Source organism: Schistocerca cancellata, chromosome 11 (genome assembly GCF_023864275.1).
Source record: "Schistocerca cancellata isolate TAMUIC-IGC-003103 chromosome 11, iqSchCanc2.1, whole genome shotgun sequence".
NCBI classification, from domain to species: Eukaryota; Metazoa; Arthropoda; class Insecta; order Orthoptera; family Acrididae; genus Schistocerca; species Schistocerca cancellata.
This window is the reverse complement of record NC_064636.1, coordinates 55394250-55409437: the sequence shown is the minus strand read 5'-3', so window position 1 is coordinate 55409437 and position 15188 is coordinate 55394250. Positions and strand designations below refer to the sequence as shown.

The 15188-nt window shown below is 45.0% G+C and overlaps 1 protein-coding gene across 1 annotated transcript in view; it reads right to left on the bottom strand.

The window, feature by feature from the left end:
* Positions 1–6646, bottom strand: part of LOC126108536 (guanine nucleotide-binding protein subunit beta-2) — a 170056-nt gene extending 163410 nt beyond the window's left edge. The window contains exon 1 of the mRNA XM_049913821.1: positions 6523–6646. The gene's annotated coding sequence lies outside the window, so the exon portion shown is untranslated. The remainder of the gene's footprint in view (positions 1–6522) is intronic.
* Positions 6647–15188: the final 8542 nt, after the last annotated feature.

The window sequence follows — 15188 nt, the reverse complement described above, 5'->3', positions numbered from 1 at the left end:
GTTGCTGTTGGAATACTTAACTTTAATCCATAATTGGTGTACATCGCTCTTGACGGTACATTAATAACAATCTCAATATAAACTGGTAATGGCGCTTTGGTAGGTCGTAGCAAATGACGTAGCTGAAGGCTATGCTAACTATCGTCTCGGCAAATGAGAGCGTAGTTTGTCAGTATAGCATCGCTAGCAAAGTCGTCTGTACAACTGGGGCGAGTGCTAGGACGTCTCTCTAGACTTGCCGTGTGGCGGCGCTCGGTCTGCAATCACTGACAGTGGCGACACGCGGGTCCGACGTATACTAGCGGACCGCGGCCGATTTAAAAGCTACCACCTAGCAAGTGTGGTGTCTGGCGGTGACACCACATATACTATGTGATCAAAAGTATCCGGACACCTTGCAGAAAGTGACTTACTAGTTCGTAGCGCCCTCAATCAGTAATGCTGAAATTCAATATGGTGTTCACCCACGCTTAGCCTTGATGACAGCTAACACTCTCGCACGCATACGTTCAATCAGGTGCTGGAAGGTTTCTTGGGGAATGGCAGCCTATTCTTCACGGAGTGCTGCACTGAGGAGAGGTATCGAAATCAGTGACTGGTACGAAGTCGGCGTTCCAAAACATACCAAAGGTGTTCTTTAGGATTTAGGTCAGGATTCTGTGCAGGCCAGTCCATTACAGGGATGTTGTCATGTAACCGCTCCGCCACAGGCCGTGCATTACGAACAGGCGCTTGATAGTGTTGAAAGATTCAGTTGCCATCCCCGAATTGCTCCTCAACAGTGGGAAGCAAGGAGGTGCTTAATACATCAATGTAGGCCTGTGCTGTGATAGTGCCACGCAAAACCACAAGGGGTGCAAGCCCCCTCCATGAAAAACATGACCAGACCATAACACCGCCACCTGCGAATTTCACCGTTGGCACTACACACGCTGGCAGATGACGTTCACCGGACAGTTATCATACCCACACCCTGCCATCGGATCGCCACATTGTGTACCGTGATTCGTCACTCCACACAACGTTTTTGCACTCTTCAGTCATACAATGTTTACGCTCCTTACACCAAGCGAGGCGTCGTTTGGTGTTCACTAGCGTGATGTGTGGCTTATGAGCAGCCGGTCGACCATGAAATCCAATTTTTCTCACCTTCCGTCTAACTCTCATAGTACTTGCAGTGGATCCTAATGCAGTTTGGAATTTCTGTGTGATGGTCTGGATAGATGTCTGCCCATTACACATTATGACCCTCTTCAACTGTCGGCGGTCTGTGTCAGTCAACAGACGAGGTCGGCCTGTACGCTTTTGTGCTGCACGTGTCCCTTCAGTTTCCACTTCACTATCACGTCGGAAACAGTGGACCTAGGGATGTTTAGGAGTGTGGAAATACCGCATACATACGTATGATACAACTGACACCCAATCACCTGACGACATTCGAAGTCTGTGAGTTCCGCGGAGCGCCCCATTCTGCTCTCTGACGATGTCTAATGACTACTGAGGTCGCTCATATGAAGTACCTGGCAGTAGGTGGCAGGACAATGCACCTAATATGAAAGACGTATGTTTCTGGGGGTGTACGGATACTTTCCATAGCGCATGTCGTTAATACGGGGGTCTGTCTGATGGTCAAATGACAGTATGTTGGCACAACTCACCTGAGTGAACGATTTCTTGATCGTGTCATTTAAAACTTCAGCTTACATTTTGCTATCTTCAAGTGTCGCACCAGTGTGGCCAACAAGGGACTGAATGGAAAGTAGGTGTTCATATACTTTTGAACAGACGGTATACAGGGTGCTCCATTGATCGTGACCGGGCCAAATATCTCACGAAATAAGCGGCAAACGAAAAAACTACAAAGAACGAAACTTGTCTAGCTTGAAGGGGGAAACCAGATGGCGCTATGATTGGTCAGCTAGATGGCGCTGCCATAGGTCAAACGGACATCAACTGCGTTTCTTTTTTAAATAGGAACGCCCATTTTTTATTCAATATTCGTGTAGTAAGTAAAGAAATATGAATGCTTTAGTTGGACCACTTTTTTCGCTTTGTGATAGATGCCACTGTAATAGTCACAAACGTATGGCTCACAATTTTAGACGAACAGTTGGTAACAGGTAGGTTTTTTAAATTAAAATACAGAACGCTGGTACGTTTGAACATTTTATTTCGGTTGTTCCAATGTGATACATGTACCTTTGTGAACTTATCATTTCTGAGAACGCATGCTGTTACAGCGTGTTTACCTGTAAGTACCACATTAATGCAATAAATGCTCAAAATGTTGTCCGTCAACCTCAGTGCATTTGGCAATACGTGTAACGAGATTCCTCTCAAGAGCGCGTAGTTCGCCTTCCGTAATGTTCGCACATGTATTGACAATGCGCTGACGCATGTTGTCAGTCGTTGTCGATGGATCACGATAGCAAATATCCTTCAACTTTCCCCACAAAAAGAAATCCGGGGACGTCAGATCCGATGAACGTGCGGGCCACGGTACGGTGCATCGTCGACCAATCCACCTGTCATGAAATATGCTACTCAATACCGCTTCAACCGCACCCGAGCTATGTGCCGGATATCCATCATGTTGTAAATACATCGCCACTCTGTCATGCAGTGAAACATCTTGTAGTAACATCGGTAGAACATACACTGCACCATTTAGATTCCCATCGATAAAATGGGGGCCCATTAACCTTCCTCCCATAACGGCGCACCATACATTAACCCGCCAAGGTCGCTGATGTTCCACTTGTCACACCCATCGTGGATTTTCCGTTGCCCAATAGTGCATATTATACCGGTTTGCGTTACCGCTGTTGGTGAATGACGCTTCGTCGCTAAATAGAACCCGTGCAAAAAATCTGTCATCGTCCCGTAATTTCTCTTGTGTCCAGTGGCAGAACTGTACCTGACGTCCAAAGTCGTCGCCATGCAATTGCAGGTGCATAGAAATATGGTACGGCTGCAATCGATGTAGCATTCTCAACACCGGCGTTTTTGAGATTCCCGATTCTCGCACAATTTGTCTGCTACTAATGTGCGGATTGGCCGCGACAGCAGCTGAAACGCCTACTTGGCCATCATCATTTGTTGCAGGTCGTGATTGACGTTTCACATGTGGCTGAACACTTCCTATTTCCTTAAAAAACGTAACTATCCGGCGAACGGTCCGGACACTTGGATGATGTCATCCAGGATAGCGAGCAGCATACATAGCACACGCCCGTTGGGCATTTTGGCCACTACAGCCATACATCAACACGATGTCGACCTTTTCCGCAATTGGTAAACAGTCCGTTTTAACACGGGTGATGTATCACGAAGCAAATACCGTTCGTACTGGCGGGATGTTACGTGATACCACGTACTTACAGGTTTGTGAGTATTACAGCGCCGTCTGTCACAAAGCGAAAAAACTGGTCCAACTAAAACATTCTTATTTCTTTACGTACTACTCGAATATGTAATAAAAATGGGGTTTCCTATTTTAAAAAAACGCAGTTGATATCCGTTTGACCTATGGCAGCGCCATCTAGCGGGCCAACCATAGCGCCATCTGGTTTCCCCCTTCAAGCTAGAAGAGTTTCGTCCTTTGTAGTTTTTTCGTTTGACGCTTATTTCGTGAGATATTTGGCGCGTTCACGATCAATTGTCCACCCTGTAGACGGTGTAATATTGGTAATTTTCGCCTCACAGACATTAATATACGCTCAATAGTAAACGCCTGATGGCCTAAAGTTATCGAACTGTAAAGTAAAAGAAATGAACCATCGCATAGCAGCGACTGAATCTATTATTCTTTATCTTTGCCGTTCTTGCGCGGTGCCTGTAAATCTCTATGTACATGTATCGATTAATGATATAAAAAAAAGAATTCTTTTGTTTCAAGACAAATGAGGCAATTGGCGCCTCACCTTTTACTGTTTGTATTCCATGAAAGGCGGACGCGGACTTGCTGCGTTCCGCAACGGTATTTTATATTTCGTGTGAAAATATTAAGTGAATATGCTAATTGTTATTTTTTCCAATCAGGAAACCTGTAGTTTCTTGTAACTGATTACGAACAGACAGCATCAAGAGGACATTTTGACTGTTATGTATAAAGTATTTAACCACAATGGTCATCTATTGTAATTTAATATGAAAAGGTACTTAGCATTAAAAAAAGGGTGTTAAAGATAAGTGTGTTTATTTTAGTAAATTAACCTTGATGATTTCCATTTCCTCATTTACTCAATTGATAATTATTTTGTGTTAGTTCACCACCAGAAATTACAATCACGCTGATGGGCCGAATGCAGCATGAGGCAGAAGGAACATTATCGTTTTCCTATTATTTCTGAACTAACTTTTTTTTTAATTGTGTAGTGTTGCATCTGTATATTGAGCAAGCAGTAAAGGAAACAAAAGAAAAATTCGGATTAGATATTAAAATCCGTGGAGAAGAAATAAAAACTTTGAGGTTCGCCGATGACATTATAATTCTGTCAGAGACAGTAAAGGACTTGGAAGAGCAGTTGAACGGAATGGATAGTGTCTTGAAAGAAGGATATAAGTTGAACATCAACAAAAGCAAAACGAAGATAATAGAATATAGTCGAATTAAGTCGGGTGATGCTGAGGGAATCAGATTAGGAAATGAGACACTTAAAGTAGTAAAGGAGTTTTGCTATTTGGGGAGTAAAATAGCTGATGATGGTCGAAGTAGAGAGGATATAAAATGTAGACTGGCAATGGTAAGGAAAGCGTTTCTGAAGAAGAGAAATTTGTTAACATCGAGTATAGATTTAAGTGCCAGGAAGTCGTTTCTGAAAGTATTTGTATGGAGTGGAGCCATGTATGGAAGTGAAACATGGACGATAAATAGTTTGGACAAGAAGAGAATAGAAGCTTTTGAAATGTGGTGCTACAGAAGAATGCTGAAGATTAGATGGGTAGATCACATGACTAATGAGGAGGCATTGAATAGGATTGGAGAGAAGAGGAATTTGTGGCACAACTTGACTAGAAGAAGGGATCGGTTGGTAGGACATGTTCTGAGGCATCAATATTATTTAGTATTGGAGGGCAGCGTGGAGAGTAAAAATCGTAGATTCAGAAGGATGTAGATTGCAGTAGGTACTGGTAGATGAAGAAGCTTGCACAGGATAGAGTAGCGTGGAGAGGTGCATCAAACCAGTCTGAGGACTGAAGACCACAACAACAACAGTGTTGCATTTCTTTTAAAGTCTATAAATCTTCTGGTCCCTTAGTGTTGTTCCGGGTATGACTAAAGGCGAATATAAAAATGCACAGAAACGATAATGTTTCTATTAGAAACAAACAAGCCCACGGTCACAAATATTAAGTCAACATTGACCAGGTTTCGACGCTACTATGAGTGTCGTCTTCAGAATTAGACTAACTGTTCTAAAACATATTAGGTATATAACAGATTAATAAAATTAAAGTTTGTACTGACTGGAAAAAGAAGCAGTACTTGCAAGTCACATATTAAAAGAGATCTAAGCCGGAAGGGCGACGTCATTAATACTTGTAAGTGAGATGGGGAGCCGCTAAGGGCTGCTCGTACTGTGAACAAGGGTTGCAGCAAGAACGCACCGTGAGTCGTACTTCGGTAGCTCAGTTGGTAGAGCACTTGCCCATGAAAGGCAAAGATCCCGAGTTCGAGTCTCGGTCCGGCACACAGTTTTAATCTGCCAGGAAGTTTCTTGAGAGTCTTGTTGCAACCTTTGTTCACAGTACGAGCAGCCCTTAACGGCTTGCCATCTCACTTACAGCTATTCATGACGTCGCCTTTCCGGCTTAGATCTTTTTTAATATGTGACTTGTAAGTACTGCTTCTTTTTCCAGTCAGTACAAACTTTAATTTTATTAATCTGTTATATACGTTTTAGAACAGTTAGTCTAATTCTGAAGACGACGCTCATAGTAGCGTCGAAACCTGGTCAATCTTGACTTAATATTTGTGACCGAGGGCTTATTTGTTTCTAATATAATTCTGACACGGTCACTGAACCTTAGCAGCTATGTTCAAAGATAATGTTTCTCTTGTTCATGTATGTAATGGTCAATGTATGTTATTATAATAGTGTAATCAATCCCTAATTCTGTTGCCAAGTGCCGGCCGGGGTTGCTGAGCGGTTCTAGGCGCTACAGTCTGGAACCGCGCTACCACTACGGTCGCAGGTTCGAATCCTGCCTCGGGCATGGATGTGTGTGATGTCCTTAGGTTAGTTAGGTTTAAGTAGTTCTAAGTTCTAGGTGACTGATGACCTCAGAAGTTAAGTCCCATAGTGCTCAGAGCCATTTGAACCATCTGTTGCCAAGTGGCCCACCAAAGATTCACTTTTTCGACATTAACAAAAAATTAAAATAACAATTTTTTTTTCTTTTTGCCCCTCCCCCCCCTCCACCAAGAGCAACGCTACAACGGCGCTGCAGGCAGTGTCTTCTCAGTACACAAAGTCACGGCGGCAGCAGCCGCAGTGAGGCGGGCTGCCGAACACTTACCTGTGGGGGGTTACACGCTAGCCGGCGGCGTCTGACGTTGGAGGTTCAGGGTTCGAGGCTTGCTGAGGTCAGGCGTCGTCCGGAGAGGCCCCAGCGGCTGCAGCGAGACTGGCCGAGTGGCGATGTGCTGCGCCCGGCGGCTGCCGGAACCCCTAGCAGTGGCTCAGCTAATCCCTCGCTGACCCACTTCACGCAGAAGACCGCAAAGTGCCGGGGGAAAAAACCCGCGAGTCCAGCCTAGCTGCACTCCTGCCGGTCACGTGTAAAAAACGCCTGTAAAAAAAAAAAAATGTTGAAACTTCCTGGCAGATTAAAACTGTGTGCTGGACCGAGACTCGAACTCGGAACCTATGCCTTTCGCGGGCAAGTGCTCTACCAACTGAGCTACCCAAGAACGACTCACGCCCCGTCCTCACAGCTTTACTTCTGCCAGTATCTCGTCTCCTACTTTCCAAACTTTACAGAAGCTCTCCTGCGAACCTTGCAGAACTAGCACTCCTGAAAAAAAAGGATATTGCAGAGACATGGCTTAGCCACAGCCTGGGGGATGTTTCCAGAATGAGATTTTCACTCTGCAGCAGAGTGTGCGCTGATATGAAACTGCCTGGCAGATTAAAACTGTGTGCTGGACCGAGACTCGAACTCCGAACCTTTCCCTTTCGTGAGCAAGTGCTCTACCAAAGTTTGTAAGGTAGGAGACGAGGAACTGGCAGAAGTAAAGTTGTGAGGACGGAGCGTGAGTCGTGCTTGGGTAGCTCAGATGGTTGGTAGAGCACTTGCCCGCGAAAGGCCAAGGTCCCGAGTTCGAGTCTCGGTCCGGCACACAGTTTAGCTGGCACGGTAGTTCAGCGTGTTCGGTCAACGAGCTGGTTAGCCTCTGTAATAACAAAACTGAGTGGAAGGATCAACCACCGAACTTGAAGAGGATGTCTTGCGACGTCCGCAACGACCAAACAGAACGATCAACAAAAAAAAAAAAAAAAAAAAACCGAGACATGATGGTTGGTAGAGAGCACTTGCCCGCGAAAGGCGAAGGTCCCGAGTTCCAGTCTCGGTCCGGCACACAGTTTTAATCCGGCAAGAAGTTTCATATCAGCGCACACTCCGCTGCAGAGTGAAAATCTCATTCTAAAAACATCCCCTAGGCTGCGGCTAAGCCATGTCTCCGCAATATCCTTTCTTTCAGGAGTGCTAGTTCTGCAAGTTTCGCAGGAGAGCTTCTGTAAAGTTTGGAAAGTAGGAGACGAGGTACTGGCAGAGGTAAAGCTGTGAGAACGGGGCGGGAGTCGTGCTTCGGTAGCTCAGTTGGTAGAGCACTTGCCCACGAAAGGCATAGGTCCCGAGTTCCAGTCTCGTTCCGGCACACAGTTTTAATCTGCCAGGAAGTTTCATATCAGCGCACACTTCGCTGCAGAGTGAAAATCTCATTCTGGGAACATCCCCCAGGCTGTGGCTAAGCCATGTCTCCGCTATATCCTTTCTTCCAGGAGTGCTAGTTCTGCAAGGTTCGCAGGAGAGCTTCTGTAAAGTTTGGAAGGCAGGAGACGAGGTACTGGCAGAAGTAAATCTGTGAGAGCGGGGCGTGAGTCGTGCTTGGGTAGCTCAGTTGGTAGAGCACTTGCCCGCGAAATGCAAAGGTCCCGAGTTCGTGTCTCAGTCTGGCACACAGTTCTAATCTGCCAGGAAGTTTCATATCAGCGCACACTCCGCTGCAGAGCTAAAAATCTCATTCTGAAAAAAATGTTGTCGGTGATAAGGAAATGTTTTAATGTTTATTGATTAGCAATTCTGGTTATTATTTAGCCTTTTCGGTATGCTGTAGTTAAAGTTAATTAATACAGGCTGCGCCAACAAAATGTATACACACTTTAAAGCGTCATAGAAAATTTATTTCCCGTCCTACAATGTTAAATTTCTGGAAATGGAAAGCTTAAAGTCCAATTCTAAAACAAATGTACTCTGCAAATTTGATTAATGTTCAAACTGGTGGCCTTCAGCATCAATACATTTCTGAGTTAAGTCACCACTGATTCCGTACCTCGTGTAAGTAGGCTGTTTAGATTTTTATGTTGGTAACGCCATGTAGAGCTCTATATGAAAATCACTGTGTGCAGTCTTTGGCTGGTTTGCATTGTTGGAATAGTCGCTGTTGTAGTGTTGAGCAGCTGGATGTGAACAGCGCTTAGCATTGTGCAGTTGGAGGTGATCCACCAGCACTGGTGGATGTGGAGAGAGAGATGACGGAGTTTTGAGAGCGAAAGATCTGGACGTGTGTCCATCAGAGACAGTAAATTTGTAAGACTGGATGTCATGAACTTATATATATATATATATATATATATATATACTCCTGGAAATGGAAAAAAGAACACATTGACACCGGTGTGTCAGACCCACCATACTTGCTCCGGACACTGCGAGAGGGCTGTACAAGCAATGATCACACGCACGGACAGCGGACACACCAGGAGCCGCGGTGTTGGCCGTCGAATGGCGCTAGCTGCGCAGCATTTGTGCACCGCCGCCGTCAGTGTCAGCCAGTTTGCCGTGGCATACGGAGCTCCATCGCAGTCTTTAACACTGGTAGCATGCCGCGACAGCGTGGACGTGAACCGTATGTGCAGTTGACGGACTTTGAGCGAGGGCGTATAGTGGGCATGCGGGAGGCCGGGTGGACGTACCGCCGAATTGCTCAACACGTGGGGCGTGAGGTCTCCACAGTACATCGATGTTGTCGCCAGTGGTCGGCGGAAGGTGCACGTGCCCGTCGACCTGGGACCGGACCGCAGCGACGCACGGATGCACGCCAAGACCGTAGGATCCTACGCAGTGCCGTAGGGGACCGCACCGCCACTTCCCAGCAAATTAGGGACACTGTTGCTCCTGGGGTATCGGCGAGGACCATTCGCAACCGTCTCCATGAAGCTGGGCTACGGTCCCGCACACCGTTAGGCCGTCTTCCGCTCACGCCCCAACATCGTGCAGCCCGCCTCCAGTGGTGTCGCGACAGGCGTGAATGGAGGGACGAATGGAGACGTGTCGTCTTCAGCGATGAGAGTCGCTTCTGCCTCGGTGCCAATGATGGTCGTATGCGTGTTTGGCGCCGTGCAGGTGAGCGCCACAATCAGGACTGCATACGACCGAGGCACACAGGGCCAACACCCGGCATCATGGTGTGTGGAGCGATCTCCTACACTGGCCGTACACCACTGGTGATCGTCGAGGGGACACTGAATAGTGCACGGTACATCCAAACCGTCATCGAACCCATCGTTCTACCATTCCTAGACCGGCAAGGGAACTTGCTGTTCCAACAGGACAATGCACGTCCGCATGTATCCCGTGCCACCCAACGTGCTCTAGAACGTGTAAGTCAACTACCCTGGCCAGCACGATCTCCGGATCTGTCCCCCATCGAGCATGTTTGGGACTGGATGAAGCGTCGTCTCACGCGGTCTGCACGTCCAGCACGAACGCTGGTCCAACTGAGGCGCCAGGTGGAAATGGCATGGCAAGCCGTTCCACAGGACTACATCCAGCATCTCTACGATCGTCTCCATGGGAGAATAACAGCCTGCATTGCTGCGAAAGGTGGATGTACACTGTACTAGTGCCGACATTGTGCATGCTCTGTTGCCTGTGTCTATGTGCCTGTGGTTCTGTCAGTGTGATCATGTGATGTATCTGACCCCAGGAATGTGTCAATAAAGTTTCCCCTTCCTGGGACAATGAATTCACGGTGTTCTTATTTCAATTTCCAGGCGTGTATATATTATGACTTTTGAATACTATTAAGGTAAATACATTGTTTGTTTACTAGCAAAATCTTTCATTTGCTAACTATGCCTATCAGTAGTTAGAATCTTTTATTTAGCTGGCAGTATTAGCGTACGCTGTATTGCAGTAGTTTGAGTAACGAAGATTTTTGTGAGGTAAGTGATTCATGAAAGGTATAGGTTATTGTTAGTCAGGGCCATTCTTTTGTAGGGATTTTTGAAAGTCAGATTGCGTTGCGCTAAAAAATATTGTGTGTCAGTTTAAGCACAGTCATTTATAATTTTTTTAAGTGGACGTTTCAATCGTACCAAAGTGTCCCATGAGATTTCTGCGCACACTGCCTGAATCTCATTCCAAAGTGTGTCCAGGTTACGTGGTTTACGTTTGTACACCTCATCTTTTACTGTGCCCCATAGGAAGAAATCCAGCGGCGTGAGGTCTGGAGAGCGTGCAGGAAACTCGACTGGTCCCCTGCGTCCTACCCACTGGCCTGGCACACTGTGATCCAGGTATGCTCGTACGTCCCTACGATAGTGCGGCGGGACGCCATCTTGTTGCAAATAAAACTCATCATTACCGTATAATGCACGAATGGCAGGGAGTATGGAGTCAGCAAGCATTGTTAGGTACGTTTCTCCAGTAACAGTACCTTCCAAGCGGAAAGTCCCAATGAGTCCCCTTGCAGACAAACCACACCACACATTTACACCAGGCAAATTCACAGCCTTTTCAACTGTAATGTGAGGATTGTCTTCAGCCCAGCACACACAATTGTGCCTATTGACAGTTCCATTGAGTCTGAACTGGGCTTCATCCGACCAAATGCTACTCATAAATCGCGGTTCACGCCTCCTGAACCCATTCACAAAATTCTAACCTTCGATCTGGATCGTCGTCACTTAGCTGTTGCACCAGCCTTGTAATGTACACACGAAACTTGCCTTTTTTCAGAATGCGTAGCACACTACTAGCACTTACATTACTCTCACGTGCCGCTTGCCTTGAAGATTTTTTAGGCGAACACTGAAACAGTTGCGAGACCGCAGTTGTGGAATCGTCACTTGTAGCTGTACGAGGTCGCCCTGATCGACCTTTATGCACATCACACACTGTTCCATGAATTTCGAATTTGTCTCGTAGACGTATAATTGCTAACCTTGAAGGTGGTTCTGTACCATACCCACGTCTCCACTGTCTTCGAACCGCAGCTTCTTTCTCAAACTTCCAGTACCACTTAATTATCTGCTTAAGCGCTTCAAAGTTGGAGGATGCTAAGTTCACCGGATTTGGATACGATGTGACGTCATTATGACGTATACACGCATCATCGAAAACGATAGAAACCGTATATCGACTATTCGACTGTTGTGAACTTTGGAGAGGTTGTGACAGGGTAGCGCTGTGCTCTGCGCCATTCGTTTAAATGTGTTTTGCGTTCCTTGCGTTTAAATCGTGTATTGTACTGTGTTTGTGTCCTGTGCGTTGTTTTTCGTTTGCTCGTCTCTAATTATGTGTTCAGCGGTCGAGAGACTAATGAGAGAAAAGCTGAAAGAGTTCAGCATCGATGACGACGGGCAATTGCGTGGTTATTGTGAATATCGAGCAGAAATTGATGTACTTCTGACCCAGCTGAAGTGCGACGGTTATTCGTACTCGGTGAGAAGAAGCCTCAGCAGCCAAAATCTTCAGATGCGTCAAGACACTAACCTTTGGTTAAGATTACATTGAGAAATCCACTTCCCCTCGTATTTCATCTCCGGTCGACGATTTTGTTCAACAATGCCTCATATTTTTCTTTTTAAGTTCGAAATTCAATCATTCTACACACCAGTCATTACTGGACACTAAGGTACCTGTCTCTGCAGTCCGAGTGTAAAATTACTTGGAATTATGGTTGATAAAAGACTATCTTGGGATGGACATATAAATTACTTAGCTAACAAACTTGCACGAGTTCTCTTTCAGCTATATAGATTAAGAAAAAAAAAGTCAGCAAGAGTATGCTGCTACAATCTAATATGTACTGACAAGACCAATTGTAGGAAACCATACTAAAATATTGATAATAAATAAATATTATTTTCGGCGTAAGCATTCAATAAAACAATCACACAATCTAATCTGGTCGGGACCTAAGAAGACTTCACTTTTTTACGAAACGTGTTGTCCGTGGTGTTTTCAAGGCTACGGTCAGGAATATTTCTATTAATATCCAGCTCTTTTACTTTTATTTTGGCGAAATACATATACGCTGCTACACTGAGCTGTTATCAGAATCGCACGTGTCAAAACAAACCACTAGCTGACGACAGTTTAGAATCTCGAACGTTCGTAAAAGTCGATAGGTGTGTTAATCGACTAAAGCGTGTATACGTCATAATGACGTCACATCATATCCAGGTTGGGTGAATTTAGCATCCTCCTTCAAAGTTCAAACGCACGTCCGCCATGTTGCAGTTACTTCTTTGCCACTGCTGCCACCTGTTGAAGAAATATGACATGACTTTATCACATACATTTAACCTTGTAGTACGGGAAATAAATTGTCTATGACAGTTCAAAGTGTGTATACATTTTTAACGCACCCTGTAGAAATGGTGGCTGATGTATTTTCATTGGGTCTGAGCCTACATACTGGGTGACAATTATTGAACTACGCTATGTGATCAAAAGTATCTAGACACCTCCAAAAACATACGTTTTTCATATTAGGTGCACTGTGCTGCCACCTACTGCCAGGAAATTGATGCATGGTGCTGGGAATGGCAGTTCAATCTCAATGTAGACAGGTGTAATGCGCTGCGAATACATAGCAAGAAAGATTCTTTATCATTTAGCTACAATATAATACATAATATAAAAACTTTGAGGTTCGCCGATAACATTGTAATTCTGTCAGAGACAGCAAAGAACTTGGAAGAGCAGTTGAATGGAATGGACAGTGTCTTGAAAGGAGGATATAAGAAGTAAAAGAAAATGAGGATAATGGAATGTAGTCGAATTAAATCAGGTGATGCTGAGGGAATTAGATTAGGAAATGGGACACTTAAAGTAGTAAAGGAGTTCTGCTATTTGGGGAGCAAAATAACTGATGATGGTCGAAGTAGAGGGGATATAAAATGTAGACTGGCAATGGCAAGGAAAGCGTTTCTGAAGAAGATAAATTTGTTAGCATAGAGTAAGATGTAAGTATCAGTAAGTCGTTTCTGAAAGTATTTGTATGGAGTGTAGCCATGTATGGAAGTGAAACTGGACGATAAATAGTTTGGACAAGAAGAGAATGGAAGCTTTCAAAATGTGGTGCTACAGAAGAATGCTGAGGATTAGATGGGTAGATCACATAACTAATGAGCAGGTACTGAACAGAATTGGGGAACTACGGAATAAAGGCACGAAACAACCAGCTGTAAACAATTATCTTTTTTTAACAGTTAACTCATTACAGAACCTGAACGACTTTTTTTTTTTTTAAGTCGTGTGACCAGGATCTCCCGTCAGGTAGACCGTTCGCCGGGTGCAAGTCTTCGCATTTCGGCGACTTGCGCGTCGATGGGGATGAAATGATGATTAGGACAACACAACACCCAGTCCCTGATCGGAGAAAATTACCGAACCATCCGGTATTCGAACCCGGGCTCTTGGGATTGACATTCTGTCGCGCTGACCACTCAGCTACTTTTTTTTTTTTCCTTTATTGAATTTCAATTCCCCCCGAAGGGGGGCGGGCTGGCAGCAGCTTAGTATACCTCTCTTCAGCCTACAGACTTTGTTAGAAAGATGAAGAGAAGAAATAATAAAAACAGGCGATAAAATCGGAGACTTAAAGAGTAACATGGCGAAAAGAAATCGTGAAACTTAAAACAAAGAACAGAGGGATGATGGTGCTAATAAAATACATACGAAGCAGACAGATGATGGGAAAACAAAAAAGGGGGGAAGGAGAGTAAAAGTGAAGGGGGGAACTGGGAAAGGAGCTGATGGAGGATGAGGACCCATAAGAGGAGTGGGGGGCAGACGCGACAGGGAGTGGGGTAGGCAGAGGAGGGGAATACAAAAGGACTTGGGGGGGAGAAGGGAGGTAGGGAGAGGTTTAGTGGGGAGAAAACAGGATGGAAGGGGGGAAGAGGGAGCCCAGGGAAAGGACAGAGGAAAGAAGGGGGAGAGAACAACTCAGCTACCAGGGACGGGTTATATGGCTAAAGAAGCTGTTATCATGCCTACGAGAACAAAACACACGCCGAACAAGAGACGAGCATACATTATCTACCCTATATACAGGGTGGTCCATTGATCGTGACCGGGCCAAATATTACACGAAGTAAGCACCAGACAAAAAAACTACGTAGAACGAAACTCATCTAGCTTGAAGGGGGAAACCAGATGCCGCTGTGTTTGGCCCGCTAGATGGCGCTGCCGTAGGTCAAACGGATATCAACCACGTTTTTTTAAATAGGAACCCCCAATTTTTATTATATATTCGTGTATTATGTAAAGAAATATGAATGTTTTAGTTGGACCACGTTTTTAGCTTAATGACAGATGGCGCTGTAATAGTCACAAACATATGGTTCACAATTTTAGGTGAACAGTTGGTAGCATGTAGGTTTTTTAAGTTAAAATACAGAACGTAAGCACATTTGAACATCTTATTTCGGCTGTTCCAATGTGATACATGTACCTTTGTGAACTTATCATTTCTGAGAACGCATGCTGTTACAGCGTGTTTACCTGTAAGTACCACATTAATGCAATAAATGCTCAAAATAATATCCATCAACCTCAACATCAATCATGTTGGAAGTACATCGCGATTCTGTCATGTAGTGAAACATCTTGTAGTAACATCGGTAGAATATGGCGTAGGAAATCTGCATACAATGCACCATTTA